We start from the raw sequence: 15850 nt of genomic DNA, 5'->3' as shown, positions 1-15850 counted from the left end.
ATATTCTGCTGTGCCAGGTAATGACAATGTAAGTTTTACATTAACTGATGAAGTTATCTCAAAAACTAGTTCCTTTTCCTCCCTGCTTTTGCTAATTCCACAACCTAAATTTATTTGTTTAGTTCCTGTTAGATTATGTCACTTTTTATTAGCTATTCAAACAGCATGCTCATATGTCATGATACATTAAGAAGAAACCCAATGTTTTTCCCAGTCTAAAAAAAGACATCACCCCTGCTTACATGCTTGGTTCATGGCTTCCATAATTTTAAGTTACCTGTCTAGCAACAAATTGGCAATCCAAGATGGAAATACTTCAGTCCTACTCATGTTCATGTGTATTTGAAGTGTCTACAGTCCATACAGTTCAGGAGTCATGTCTCACCATTATTTGGTTACCCACCCCACCGCCGCAGATGCTCTTTTGCCTTGCAAACATCCCGGCTCAGATGTGACTAAAGATGTGATTAAAGGTAAACAGACATTTTCAGTACAAAAATCTGAGATTGCACGTTTCCTATAACAGGCCTTTTGGGCTCAGTGCTCCCTGTGAAGTACTAACATCCTAATTGGCTATGCTGGAGTAATAGACAGCAAAAATTGTAGGTTTTTTTTTTTATCATCCCTTAAAGCAAGATGAACTTGAATACAGTTTGATCAAATTTTTAAAAGTTTACCCTGACCCTGATATGGGTTTTTGGGGAAGATTTAAGAGTGTTATGATAGACAATGTTCTGCAACTTGGCTTAGAGAAGTCATTGCAGAGGAACAGCTGGGAATATTCACAATATGTTTCAGTTAATGTAAAACTCCCTATATTTTAAATAATAAGAAATTGAAATGTCTTAAATATTACTTTGAATGTTTGAATTTTAGTGTATCTTCCAAGACCAGCATAGAACATGTCCATTTTTAAGTGGGCTGAAGTTTCTGACTTTGCAAGAAAAAGCTGGATATGGAAACTTGCACTTTGTATGGACAGACCCAGTTGGCTGGGTAGTGATTTGGAATATGAATAGGAGAAGGAGACCTTTATCTTCTATCTTTCATCTATTCAAGAAGATTTCTTACCCCTGTAATGAATTATTCACAACAGAAATTAAAAATTGAGCAGTCTTTGTCCCTTGAAGCTACACAGGGTTGTGCAGTGTTACCTGACAGGTCCATTTTTCTCACACATACTGCTCATGATCCTAAAAGTTCTGTCACTGGTGTGTACTATCCACTTTAACAGCCACATACTCCATACAGTCTTTATGTATTTCCCTTTCTGTGTGTTCAGGTAGTGCCAAGAAACTGGGAGGAGAACAGGTGTTAGTTCTGTGCTCAGCCTGGAGATGCTGTGATCTAGGAACTGCCGCAGCAGTTGATGAAGGTTCCTCTGTGCCTTTTCCTTTTGTCCTTGGGGAAGTTCCTTTTGCCCTTGGAGGATTCAGGACTCTGCTTTCTTTGCGTAACGGGTGTAGCAGAACTGAAATTTGGAAAATACGTAATGCCTAAAGTCTCTTATGTGTTGTCATATAGCTGTAAATTGTTTTTTAGAGCGCCTGCATTATATACCAAATACATGTGTAGATAGAAACACACACACTTACATACTTAGGCAGCCCCAAAGAATGTATTTTCCTCTCTGTACACACACAGTGGAGAGCTGGAGTATAGTGTCCCTTCACCATCAATGCCCTGCCAAGGTGGGGACTTGCAGGGATCACCTCTGAGGGATGAGGATGGTTGCCTTAGCAGGAGCTGGCTCTGTGCAATGATTTCCTGTCCAGATTACACAGAAGAGAGCTCATTTCCCACTGACATGTGGTAGCTCCATAGAAGTCAAGTGTGCAAACGTTTACATCAAGTCACATGCAGTGATCATCTCATTCAAAGGTAGGTGTCTGCCAAGGTGGGTGTTGAATTGTGCTCTGCTGCTTCTCCCCTTCCACTGATCCTGGAAAGCACTTGAGTGGTGAGTTTTGATTGCTTTGCCTTTGTAAGTCCTATTTTGGGTGGGCTGGATCCCAAGAAGTCTCCTTGTTTGGCTTTCATGGATGTTGAGACCAAACTTTGGTATATGAGTGCTTGCAAAAACAGCAAAGGCCTGTGTACCTCTGCAAGTGCTCTTGGCATCTCTCCCTTGACTCTGGTAACAGGGTTCTCAGCTCTAAATGAGTTTGGAAATTTGGGCAACTCTGATGGTGCCATTTTTAAAAAATTTATTATTTTCTCTTTCTCTTGAAAATTTGATGTGTTTTGTGGCAGCTTAAAAAAGGATTATCTCAGTAAATTCTTATTACAAAGGTCAATAAATATCTTAGTGTGTCACACTGATGTTTAGATAGAAATTGCAATCCCAGCCTTGCCTAGTACAGAGGCAATGTGTGTAAGCTACCTTTCTGACAAAATCTGGAAAATCACAGCATGGACAAGGGGAAGTCATATTGTAGGCAGGACTGAATGCAGTCCTGTCTGCTGGGTGAAATAAGATAAGGAAATATATCTTTCTTACTTCAAAGGCAAAGTTTTTCTTAGACCATCCTTCAGCCAAAGCTTATGTTGTATGGGCAATAAGGTCGGAGGATCCACAGTCTCCTCTAAGTCACCAGGGAGCAATAAAGATACTTTCTGCCATTAAAGATAACCTTGTGTACAGCAAGGGCACAAAGAGAGTGTCACCAAACTGGCCCTGTGAGACTACTTTATTGATGCTGCTTCAGGTTTCTTGTAACATGTAAAACAGCATTATTATTACAGTAGATAACTGCAACAGACCTTTCAGGATTACGTGTTAAGAGCAGCAAGTCAAATACCATTTGCCTAACATGAAAAATTCTAAGTATCATTCCAGAGAGATTTGCCTGCATCTCCTCTGCAGAGGACATAAAAGCAGCTGCAAGTCACGTCTATCCTCGGCCCCCTTCCCATCCTCACTTCTTGACCTTTTGGCTAAGATCAATTGTAGTATCAGTTGGACCCTTGGCTTGTACTCTCTTTGGGGACTCTAGCCTGGCTTGGCCTGGCAGCAGGCTGGGCTCAGTGACCTCCTAACTCTTACCCATCTGTAACTGCTATCATTCCTGCTCTTTAAGAGACCTGGCAGCTTTTAGAAGTCAAGTCCCGTTTAACATGCCTTGCAAGTACAGCTGAAATGCATTGCCCTGAATTACTTCTGTTTCAAAAGGCAGGTGGGTCTCAGTGTTCAAGAGTGGGAGAAATTGTAGTGTAGCTTGATTTCTTTCTGTTGAAAGCCACTAAAAACATTTATCTGCAATAGCAGTTTCTTTACTTTTTTTATGATTGCTTTGAGGATATATAACCCCAGCATTTTTGGAAGATAACCACAGGTAAGTCCCTTGAGAGCTTTTCACCCCTGCATGAATGGGGCTCTGGTACCAGGGAAAAACATCTCTGGTGTAGGAAGACCTTAAAATACTGTGATAATATGTTTGTATCTGTCTAGGTTTGTAAACTTCCTAAATCCAGAGCTAAGTATCCACATGGGACACAGTAATTGCCAGCCAGACTTAGTGCCTGAAAACCTTATCTAATCCTGGCTTTTATGCATAGATCCATTAACTTGATCTGCGTGGTTTGGTTTGGTTTGTGTTTTTTCCCAAGTCACTTGTGGAACTGAAAATAATATATATTATCTCTGGAAGAGACCATAAAATGATACAGTGGAACCTTGTGTGTAACTCAATTAAAGGCATTTCACTCCAGCATTCCTACATCAAACACAGTAACTACAGGATATCTTCCAGTCTTTGTGTCGGCAGAGATCACTTAAAACCTCCACCTTTGTCTCTGCAGCTGTCCTTTGTGGAGGAGGTACATGTAGGATACTGTGAATTTGCCTTTCACCTAGGGAGGGCTGGCCACGTGCCCTCCAAAGCCACTTTCTGGGGCAGCACCAGCCAGCTCTTTGCGGAGAGAGGGATGTAGGGGACTTCTGCTGCAAAACCCCTCTGGCTGGCTTTTATAGGAAGGCAGCAATATCTTCCAGAGTGTTAGTCTCTCAGCTGATTTTGTGTCAAAGATCTGTCTGATCTAATGACACAAATTGTGGGAGTCCAGGTTTTGTTCACTGTCTCTTGCTGCTATTTTTGGGATGTGATTTTTCTATTTTGGTTGGCTGGGTGTGGAGGAAGCTATGCTTTAGGGAACACTGCAATTAGATTCACTCAAAACAATAATGATTAATAATTATGACTGGTCTGTTACTAAAAAAGGAAAGGGTAGACATAAATAATAAGCCATGGTTAATTTGAAGGCAATCTCTGGCTCTGTCTCTTTGAAGAGATTTGAGCAGACCTAGGAGCGTTTGGGCTCTCCTTAGAGGATAGGAAGGCTCTCATTTCTGTTCATGGCAGTGAGCCTTGCTCCAGTGTAAGTAATCCAATGAGTTCTCTGATGGAAGAACCTCATTTACCAGTCGGTGACTCTTGTTAGGTGAGTCCCAGATAACTGCAGCATCTGGGCAAATTCCAGCTGTGTTCCAAATAATTAGCAGAATTATTTGAATCAATAATGGCAGGGAAGCCAATGAAACAGCTTTCCCAAAACAAATCGGTGAATAAACACTGAAAATTTTCAGTCCAAGTAAAATCTGTTTACCTAGGATAGCTTATTTCTTCTGTGAGTACATGGCCTCAGGCCTGCGATGTGGAGTAGGAGCTGTTACTACCTGAAATCGGACTTCATTATCCCATCAGAGGATGAGATAGAGAAGTGTCACACTAGCCTGCGGCCCCCTTGCCCCTCCTGATGTCGAGGCCAGGGGATTTCTTCATGTCAGGAAATAGTGCTGAGCTGGGAAGCTGCTGCCTTGCACTGCTGCCTTGGTGCAAAGCCTTGGGCAGGATGGGGTAAGTGATGGAGGCAGAGCAGTGACCCTGTGCACTGGGAGGGCGCTGACGGCTGCTCAGTGGTGGGGGAACACTGCATTTCTGTAGAAATGGAACACACCGTGCAGGAAGGGCCTGGCAGCGCTGCTGTCAGTCTCACAGATGCTGCAGCTCGGTGCCTGGGTCCTGGCAGCACTCAGACAAGCAGTCTGTTCAGGGGGTGGGGGTGCAGGCTGTGCCATCCTTGTGTCAGCAGCTCTGCAGAATGCCTTTGGAGCTTTTTGAGACTCTCTTAGTTTTTATTTATATATACACACACATGCATTATGTAGCCAGTTCAGTTTTGACTTTGTTTCATAGGAGCTGAAAAACTGTTTCAGTTGATTCAAGCACATGTGAAAGTTCTTTAAATAAAGTCATCTCGTAAAGTAATGGATTCTTATAACCTGTAGTTGAAGCAAAAGATCGTCTTCTCTCTGCTTAATTTTTCTGTAGAGAGAATTCTTGTTTCTGATTTTACTAAGGAAGTTGCTTCTATGTTCCCAAAGGAGTAATTCCTTAGCCCTTAATACAAATTCTATACTTAAACGATCTCTTGATCAGTAACTACAACATAAAGTGAATGTGCTGGGTTTGTACATAAAGATGTCTTCACTATGGAGTTGTTATACGAGGCTTATGTGCTGCCACAAAATGTCCACCTCAGAAAGCTTTTCTGATGTGTAAATATCTGATTTTAAGAGAATCAAGAATTTGGGGACAACAAAAACTGCTTTCAGTCACCTTTTCTTCTATGACATTTTGAAAAGTTTGGAGTGTGTATTTAAAGAAGTATCTTTCAATAGTCCCTGCTTTTGTCTGTACAAATCAGAGACCTAAAGACATTTTCTTTTGAAAAGACAAAGACAAGCCAATGTCAGTCTCTGAGTTGTGGCATACTGACAGTGATCCTGAGTAGAAATGTTTGTATTTTCTTAATTGTCCTAATACAGAAATATTTCACAGAATCTGTCACTTGAGGGGAAAATTTTCCCTCTAACAACTGAGGTCTTGTACCAGACTAATGTGTCCTGGTTTTAGATAAAAACAACCATGTTACTGGGTATTCTTTCCTTTTGATCCCCTGTTGTTGAGATTTATTGCCTGCCATTTATAGCATTTGCAGCTTGCAATTAAGGCTTCTATTTTGAATACCTAATGCATAGGCAGGAATTACCATAACTTAGTATTTTGATATATCTTTCAAACCACAGCAAAAAATTAACATGTTTCAGATGTTATATAAAAGCATTTAAAGCTAGATAAAGTTTATAGGGACCTAATGTTATATGAATAAACTGTAATTTTATTAAATTCTTTCCCATCATTTAGAAGATCTCCCCTGCAAAAAGTCTGTTTGATATCATCCATAGGCTGATTTTAAAATTTTTTTTTCCTCAAAGAATTGCAAGTGCATTGAGGATTTGGAGCAAGGAAAGTTTTATGTTTGTATAGTTAACTCTTTGTTTTCTTAAACCCTCTTGGTTTTAAATGCTCAGCTGACTTTGTGCAGGAGAGACTGCTTGGGCATTCATCTCTTGTCTGGAATGAACATTGGAACACCTGATCTATGTATCCATGAGCTGTATTCCCTCAGGAGGGACAACTTACCCAGCCTGTGAGCTGGCCTCCAGGGCTTCCTAGGGGTGCCAGGCAGTTGGCAGGAGCTTTGTGGTGCCCAGCTACTGGGAGGCTTGTGTTCTGGGGGAGTGTCTGGCTGCTGCATGTGTGATGAACCCAGGCTCTGTGTGTCTGCTCTATCCTCAGCCTTACGGCAAGGAAGGGGCTGTGAGGACCTCGGAGAGTAGAAGTGGACAATAGCAAGCACAATTTGGATGCTACTGGGCTGGAGCTTTAATCATGCTGAAGGGATGAAAGATTGAAGGATGGGCAGGAGAAAGGTTCTCTCTCCTTTGGCTGGACTAAGAGAGTGCTAACTAATGGTTGTCCAAAGAACTAGACTGGGCTCTTAAGTCTGAGCCTTGGTTGACAGTGTTGTGTAAAAGAAGGAGATAATGAAAAAAAAGCAAAGGTCTTGTTCCCCCCCCCATGCCTTTCAGATTAAATCACTGTTTGTGGCTAACAGGAAAGCTGGAAATTTTGTTCTACCAGGGACGGGGGAGTGGAATGAAAGCCCATGTGTATTTTTAGCATTCCTTGTAATCATGTCACCTTTTGAAATGAAAGCATCAGTGCATTAGAGCGGAGAAAGTGGGGAGAGGACATCTTCTACCAAGAGAAATGTCAAGCTCGGGGTGGATTGACTGAGTCATGCACTGAATGAGTGATATTTGTGCTGGCCAGGACAGACCCATCTCCTTCCTGCTGCACGCTTCCTCCCCCTTCCAGCTCCTTGGTTTTATGTGGCTTCCTCCTTCATGCATCTCTGCTGGTTGTCTCCTCACGCATCTCTTCCTAGGTGATTCTACCCTCCAAAGTATATCCAGCTGGAATAAAAGCCAGTGCATGCAACATGCTGTGGGATGTTCGCCCAGTTTCCTGCCCAGAGGGTTGGCAGCCCTGGCAAGGTGATGTTACATGCCTTAATGGAAGCTACTGAGCAATGCCTTTTTCTTTTAGATTTTCTTTTGCCTATGAAAAAATCATATCTAACACAAGGAAGGGAGCAGGGTATCTGTTCAACTATGAATGTTTACTTGCTGTTCACCTCTGAAATGCCAATGAGCATTTGTGCTGTCTGGTTTGAACTGACTATTGGCCTTGGAGAAATTACTGATGTTGCTCTTGAATGAAATTGTCCCTCACTTTCTAAGGAAGTAGAAAAAGTCTATCAGTATCTCCCTTTGCAATTAGACGTGTCATATCTTTGCTCTGGTACATCCAGGAAAATGGAGTAATTCCTAACCTTTGCCTAGCCTTCATACAATGGTAAGAAAACAAAACCTAATTCACACTACATAGAACAATGATCCTCTGCAGTGGACAAATTTCTTGGTGCTGATAGCAGGCAGCTCACATGATTAGAGGTCACTTGTAGCTGTTCACTCTGTTCCCCCTGGCTCAGCTTTGCAGGGAAACAGGGGCACCAGCTGTGAGAATTATAGGAGTGGTTGGAACTAGTTTTTAGCACATTATTCAGTGCTGGGTGGGATGCTTTCATCCCTGGAAGGTAAAGAAACATGAAGGATACAAGAACTTGAGGAGGGTTGGCTGCCATATGCCCAGGCCATTCACTGCAGCTCTCTGTGCTTTGGTGAAGGTGTCGTCTGTGGCTCAGGTGACCTTCCTTACTGAACAAAGCGGATGTGCAATTAGTGCTGTAATCCTTTAAAGAGGATCTTTTCTCACACAGCTTCTTTTAGGTGCCCAAAAGTGTCAGGCAACTTTCATCTCTTCCCCCTTCCTCCCTTGAGTGTTGCATTAAATCCCTTCTCCACTGTACTGGCACCAGAAGTGTGTTGTTTCTGCAGTGTGCCACAACTTTGGTCTCATGTTTGTGCTTCCTCGCGCTTCATGGCAGCCACACATAAGATTAATTAAGCCACAGTGCTGGCTTTCTCCTCTTTCTTGTGTATTTTCACTTGATATCCAGCTTCATGACTTGACTGAAGGTAGAAATGGAAACCTTCATGCTAAGAGTATGGAGACACTGTGAGAGCAGCCAGGCCATGAGTCTGGCAAGCAGGCACCAGTGGAGGGAGCTGGGCTGGGCTGGGCAGCAGCATGGTCCCACAACCTCTGTGGCGCCCCTGGAGTGGCTGCTGGGGCCATGCTGGAAGGTGGAAAGGTGCAGAGTTGGTGGGGAGCCTTTAGGGCTGCCCACTGCAGTGTATGGACGGGACTGGATAGCTTTCCTCAGTCTGCATCTGTTCCCCCACCTCCCTTCTTCCAGTAAAAGTGGGTTATTTTCACCCAGAGTTGCTCTCTTGGTGACTTGGGTTCATGGTACAAATTTGGGACATGGCTTTGTCATCCACTTGTGTGCAGAGCAGTATGGTACCTTGCTAAAGCACCCCCAGTGCCACCCAAACGAGGCCTCTCTGGCTCCCCAGTGAGTCTTGGCTGAGTTAGGGAGCAGCCCTGAGCACACATAAGCATTTGCTGTAGGGAGTCACCCATCAGTTAAAGTGGAATTACATGCTTTACTTACTAAATTACTCTAGGCTTTGCTTAAGTATATAATTAAGAATTATGCACTCAAAGATAACCATTTGTAGGGTTGGGGCTTGCTGTCCTGCTTCCATTTCCCTAACAACACAGGAAAGTTACTTGTATTCTTGTCTTGTTCTGCCTGGGCAATGTTTCCAGCTGCTGGGATCAGAGTGTTATGGAGACAGGAGGAGAGACAGCACACAGACCCATAGGAACACCTCATTGCTCTGGGAAGCCATCTCAAAACAAGGGAGCATTTTAGTGGTCCAAATATAGCTGAAGAAGCTTATTCAAGTGTTGCAAAGGGCCAAATCCTGGCTGTCCTCCAACTCAAAGTCTTTCTTCAAGGCATCTTTCCCTCTCTCTCTGTGGGTGGGTTGGTAAGAAACTGGTGGCCATGGTTTTCCTCAGCCAAGCTGCTGGCAGGGCTGTGTCCCAGAACTGCTGCCTGGCCAAGGACTCTGTGGTGTTTAGCAAGCTCAGCTTTGCAGACCAAAGCCCCTGTGTGCCTCCCCTGCCAGTGGTTTCTCCCAATTCTGTCAGCATCCCAGGGGACAGCGCTGGGGCAAGGCAAGCCGTCCCTCCCTTGTGGTTAAACCAGCACTGAAGGCTTTGAACAAAGAGGGCTGACTGGGCACTGCGACCACAGCTCCTCCTGGAGACACCCATCTGCAGAATGAGCCCAGGAAGGCCATTTTGCTGGGATGACAGACAGCAGCAAGCAAGGAGCTCCTGAGTAAGAATGGGTCTGAACCAGTAACAGTCACAGGCAATGTTGTGTATCCATCAGCTCCTACATGCTGGTGTCTCCCAGCAGTGCTTTTCAGCAGGAGAGGTTCCCTAGTCCCTCTGTGGTTTTGGCAAGCTTTGGGTATGGCATGACAGCAGTCAGAGGAAAGCTGTATTGCCTGCTAAGGAAAGGAGTGTACTTTGGTGGTGCCCACCACCGTCCTTTCTTGTCACTCCTCTCACCTTTCTTGTTTAATCTGCATGACCTGTGTTTGTAAAGATGGAGAATGCAGGTTAAGGAGCTAAAACCCATCAAGTGTTTGTGATTTTTTAAATACAAGAGGCAGTTTGGGGAGTCAGTTTTTCCTTATCTTCTAATAATTTTCACTACTTTTCCAGGGCCAATTTGCCACAGCTCAGAAAAAGTCTGATTTGCTTTTTCTGCTTTTTTCTCCCTTGCCCAGACTGGACCTGATGTTTTGTGGTGCCTCTTGCACCACCATCTTCCCTGTTCGGCGCCTCAAGGTGTAATTGCAGGTGGGACGTGGTGGTAGGCAAGGACCACTGCATGGTTCCTCTGGGCAGCTCTTCCTCTGCCCACATTGCAGGGGCAGAAAGATGTGCAACCACCTGAGCAGAGCTGAAAGAGATGTCATGCTGTGCACATGCTGTGCAAACAAATAGCAGGGCTTGTCAGAAGTCCTCTCTTCTGATATTGGCATTGTCACAAAACCTTGGAAAAGCGTTGTACCTCCTCCAGGCTGTCTTCTTACAGAAGCCACACTATCTAAACACATTGAGTAATCCCTGCCTCAGGCTAAAAAACTTCTGCTTGAAATAGTGTAGATGAGTTAAAAATATAAGATATTAATTTTAACATCTTAAGTTACTGAAAGCTAGCCATGTGCCAGAATGCATTGTACCAGAGGCTGGTTGCTCCCATAACTTAACATTTGGGGTCTGACCCTATCCACTTCTTGGCTGCTGTCAAATGTCACTTGTCTATGCAGGTGCTTCCAGGTCTAAAATCCCATGGTCCCCTAGGAGCTTTCTCCTAGGCAAGTCCAGTGATGGTGACCTCCCTTTATCTGCAGAAACATATTCCCCAGTGGTATTTGGATGCTGCCTTCTCCATGGTGGCATGGCTATGGCTAATGAAATCTTTGCTGTGCTCCTTCAGATCTTTTCATTTCCGTGGTGGAAGGACTGATTCTGGGTGGTTTGTGTAGTCTTATGAAGATTTTTCTTTGACTCTTAGGAGAAGATGAGCTGCATCATGGCTGGTACATACCCTTGTTTCTGCAGCAACAAGCTGTTTACAGTTTATTTTCTCTGTACTAAAGTGCTAATCAGCTTGAACAATAATTTAATGGTGTCATCTACAGTATGTCTAGTATCTAAGGAGAATCATACCATATATCTAAAAATGTCTTTGGAGCAGGCACTCACTACAGCCTAAACTGGAATGAAAGATCCTGGCCCAAAAAATGAGTGCTATGTTCAGTGCCATTGGACTAATCTGGTTTTCACAGTAAACCTAAAAATGCAGTTTACACTATTCAAACAGAGGATTACCTGCCCACACTGAGTAATTTCCACTTCTTTTTTTTTTTTTTTTTTTGGTACAGAGATCTCAGTGACAAACTTTGTGTTGCTTCATTGTTATTGTTCATCCTATGCACTCAGTTCAGTCTTCCACAGCATTTAGCAGCACTGTTTGAACACTGCTTCATCCCACATCTCCTTCCTGCATAACTGTTCTGTGAAATAAGCCAGGGAAAGGCAGGTTTGTGTGTCTTTGAATGAGAAGCAGCTCTTTCCAAATTCCTGCCCATCACACAGCTGAGCTGTTCAGCAGCCATTCAAGTGGTGTTTTTTTCCAGAGGCGCCTCCTTGTCTCTGATCTGATAACAAATGTCTCCTTTCATGTCCTGCATCAAGGCTGCTACTTTGGCCTCCTATTCCATTTGCTCTTCTTTTTTCATGCCGTGCCAAACATATTAATGTCAGGCAGAGCTGCCCTGGATCCCTCGGCATAATTCCGAATATAAAGCCCTCCCTTTGCCCACACGGCCAGGAGGGCTCCACGGGGCCGGCTCCGCCCCGGCCCCATGTGTGGGCTGTAGTGGTGGCACCATCCAAGCCGTGGCCTGTGTATTGTCCTGTTTATTGCTCTCGGGCATCCCGAGGGCTGGCTGCCTTTTGGCCCCGCTGGCTCTGCAGCATCCATCTCTAAGTGCATCCTGCTGCCCTCTAGTGAGACCTGCCCGTGGGCCCAGCCCGGCGTTTGCGCCAGAAGGAGAAGGGGCGTCACGGGTCTGTTGTGCAGACAGGGCTGTGCTGTCCGAGCAGGGTGGTGAAGGGGCTGTTGCTGCCCAGCTCCCTTGGGTGTCCCTGCCACCTCCTGCTCCAGGCTTTGTGGGGACTGCTGCCTCCGGTTCACCTGCTCAGCTTTATCCTCAGGCTAAACAGACTGCAAACCCATTGAAAATCAAGAGCAGGCTGACAGGGAGTGGGGGGAAGGGGCAAGATATTTGACAGGTGATTATGGTTAGGGATTTTCTTCCTATTTATCCGGGTGTGGCTGCATGCAAGCCAGTTGGAATGCTCACTACGTGCTCTGGTGACACTGAATTTTGCTGCATTGTCCCATTGCAATACAGAGGGAGAAGCTCCTCATCATCCACACCTCTAGCGCACAGGAGGGGTTTATCCAACCCGAGTGATGCCCTGCCACACGCGGCTGATGCCCAAGTTGTTAAGGCAGGGGAGGATCTGGTCACTGCATTACTGACAGCCCCCCTGGGCAGCCAGAGCACTGTGCAGTGTGACAGCTCTTGCTGGCTTGGGCTTAGCTGGCGATGAGTCACCTTGAGTGCCTGACTTCTTGATAAATCCTGGGAAAAACAGGGCAGTTAAATGTCAGCCAATGGGGGAAATTTTCAGCTGGGGTACGCTAAACTAGTTCTGCAGCTGTCAGGGGCATTTGGCCATCAACCACCCACCTGCAGACAAGGCTGGTTCAAGAGCACTCGTCTACCATGAGTCTGCTGGGAGGAGGCTGGTCAGGTAGGCCACAATTCTTAAGGAAAGCCTGAGATGCTGCTATGGTTTTCTCTCTTCTGAAGCCTCCAAGTTTGTCTTATTTTTGAGGCTGGGTAGGTAAAGAAAGAGGCTTTTTCTTCCCCTGCTTCTCAGGAATGTAGATGAAGGTAAAATGAGAAAATGCCTGGTTTTGCCTAATGTATGGGTCTTTCCAGGTTCTCAGCTGTCTTTTAGTCACTTTAAAAGCTGATAGGAAGTATTGATCTCATTTACTCTCCTTATAGCTTGACTGACTCTTTATTTGGAAACTGGAGTCTTGAGATACAAAGAAATACCAAAGCTCATCTCGTGGACTGGAACAAAACTTAAGAGTATCTGAAGTCTGTCCGGTGGCTTTTCTGTGGTCTGTGTTGAAATACTGAGTCCCAAGAAGCGAGGAGACTGTAACCCACTTCTGTGCTGTGGAGAGGACTCTGGCCTCCTGGTCCTCTAGAGAGAGGCTCTTTTGCTACTGTCCTTGTGTGTTTTTCCTCAGCTTCCCTGAACCTGCAGCTCTGGGGAATGGCAGCTGCTGCTAGGAGAAAAGGAGGAAAGCTGCAGCAGCATTTCTGCCTTTGCCCAGGCAGCTCTTGCCCTTTAGGGTTGATGGTTCTAACTGTGGTGTGAGAGACAGACCTAACCCTTCATTCCTTTCCTTTCTGCAAAGTTAGCTTTCCACAAGCTTCCCTCAGAGCTGTATCTTTCATTTTAGGTCTTTTAAGCGGGCTTGATGGTCAGTCATAAGAGCACTGTGGGAAAGCTCAGTAAAGAACATGGCTGACTCTTTAATGCTAGGAGAAGTGAGAGCCACCTTTTCCAAAAGTTGTGCTCAACAGCGAGAAGTTTCAGATGACTCACCTGCAGGAAAGGAAAAAAAAGAAGTAAAATAATTCCTAATTCTGGACACTTCTTGACCTACTTCCAAGCCATGTTCCTTCCCCACCACCACCCACTGTGAGAGCACAAGCTTTGCAAGGAGAATTGCTATGTGACTGTTAATAGTTAAATGCAGTTTTGTTTATTGGATGTTTTGGAAAACATAAAAAACAGCTAAGTGCACAGACAGACTGTTGCATCCAAAATGATTTACTGCTTTGCCTTTTATAGCTCTTCATTACATCAGGTTGCTGCATCAATATCTTGTCTGTACAGTCCAGCCTGGCGGGGCAGCAAGGCAAAGAATATTGTTGCTGGGTAGTTTTCCAGGTGGTGTGGCAATTAAATTAGCTCTCCTGGGGGATGTAGGGTGGATCACCCAAAGCTGGGAAGCAATTTAAACCCATGCATGTTCAGATGCTTGTCCAGCCCATAGATCTAAAATAAAAATACACTGTTTTAATGAAATATTTGGGGCATTTTGCTTAGGACTGCCTGACTGTACTTGAGCGAAAACCTTGCCTAAATATTTCACTACATCTGTCTTTGTTCAGGTTGCAGTCTAAAAGAACAAATAGCTGTCCATAGCAAGGGATGAGTGAAAGCTGTGAACCCAGGTTTGGACTCAGAAGCCTCTAGAATATGAAACTGTTTGAATCCAGTTCAGAAAAAGGCACCAGTAGCAATGCCGTTCCCCAGGCTGGGATTCACAAGCTTTACCTCCTTCAAATTATCACCAGGGTAGGATCCAGAACTTAGTGCCCCAGTGCCATGTCTGGGCTGTCTTTGCACCTGCAAGTCTCATGGTTCTTGTAGAAGAGTGTCCTCCTGACTGCCCAACAACTGAGGAAGCAAGGAATGGGATTTGACTTAGAGGATCCAGCAAAGCCCACAACAGGAACAGATTCCCAATGTTCTGATATCTCCTGCAAGGCCAGATCTGAATCCAAAGGAGGTTTTTTCTTGTATCAGAAAATCTACCTCTGCCATGTTGTGGTCCCACTCCCTTCAGCAGACAAACCAGCTTTTCCTGTAGGATGCAGGAGGCAGCAGAATAAAGGTGGCTAAGGTGGTATGCTCAGTGTATAACCTCCATAGTGGTCCAGAGCAGCTGGGACAGGAAGGAAGAGGGAGGGAAAGGGGCTCAGTGCACTGAAAGAGCTTTCCTCACAGTGGATAGAAAAAGTAGGGCTAGAAAAGCAGATACTAAAGCAGTTCTCTTGGTGAAAGAGCCAATAGTTGTGACCTTAAGCCCCAGACAATACAGATTGGGAAGGCCAGGAGAGGACAAGGAGGCTCCCTGGTGAAAGCCATTTTCATCAAGAGTTCAATTTCCTACTGTAGCCAGAGCTTGTGCCTGATGAGTGTACGTCTCTAAATCAGATACACTTCATACTCCTGCTCTTTGGCTGTGCATTAGACACAAGGAGTGATGGCAGGAAATTGAACACAGGACTGCATGTCTGCAGCTGTGGGGAATGTGACGGCATTAGCAGCCCGACCAAGGGTCTCTTTCTGGTGGCTCCAGGACTCATGGAAATACAGTACAGAGCCTCAGATCCAATTTCCTGCTCCCCTTTATCCTGGGTGTACATGTCGGTCAGAGCGACCTCCTGTCATTATCAAGTGATCCATCATATTAAAACAAGGGAGAAGGCAAAACCACAGCAGAAAGGACAATTAATGGGTTGCAGGCTTTGAAGTACTTCCCCTTTTATCCTAGCCCATAAAACTTTGATTTAGTTTTGTATCCTGGCTCAAGGGTTTCTCTCTGTCCCAGTGTTCTGATCTGATCAGTCTGGTTTGGACACTGGTGAAAAGCAAGCAGTACCTGCACCTGTTTGTAAGGCAAGTGCCCTGGGGGACTGTCACTTCACTGATGCTGGCTAACACCATTCCATGCCAGGGAAGCAGGTTCATTGCTGCTGCCCCAGTTTTGTGCCCTTCCCCTCCAAGTTTATTAAACAACAAACTGTCAGGGTGTATGCCAGGAAGGATGGTGACCTTGTGCCAGGCTGGTGTGTGAAGGAGGAGGATCTGCAGCATACAAGGGGGATGTAGGCTGTGTCAGGAAGTCTCCATGCATGTTGCACTCTTGTTGAGAGCGTCAGGCAGTGCTAGTGGGACTGCAATAACTTCCAGTCCAGTTCAAGGTCAGGAGCAAACCAATGACC

Source organism: Corvus moneduloides, chromosome 6 (genome assembly GCF_009650955.1).
Source record: "Corvus moneduloides isolate bCorMon1 chromosome 6, bCorMon1.pri, whole genome shotgun sequence".
NCBI classification, from domain to species: Eukaryota; Metazoa; Chordata; class Aves; order Passeriformes; family Corvidae; genus Corvus; species Corvus moneduloides.
Note: the sequence above shows the minus strand (reverse complement) of the source record.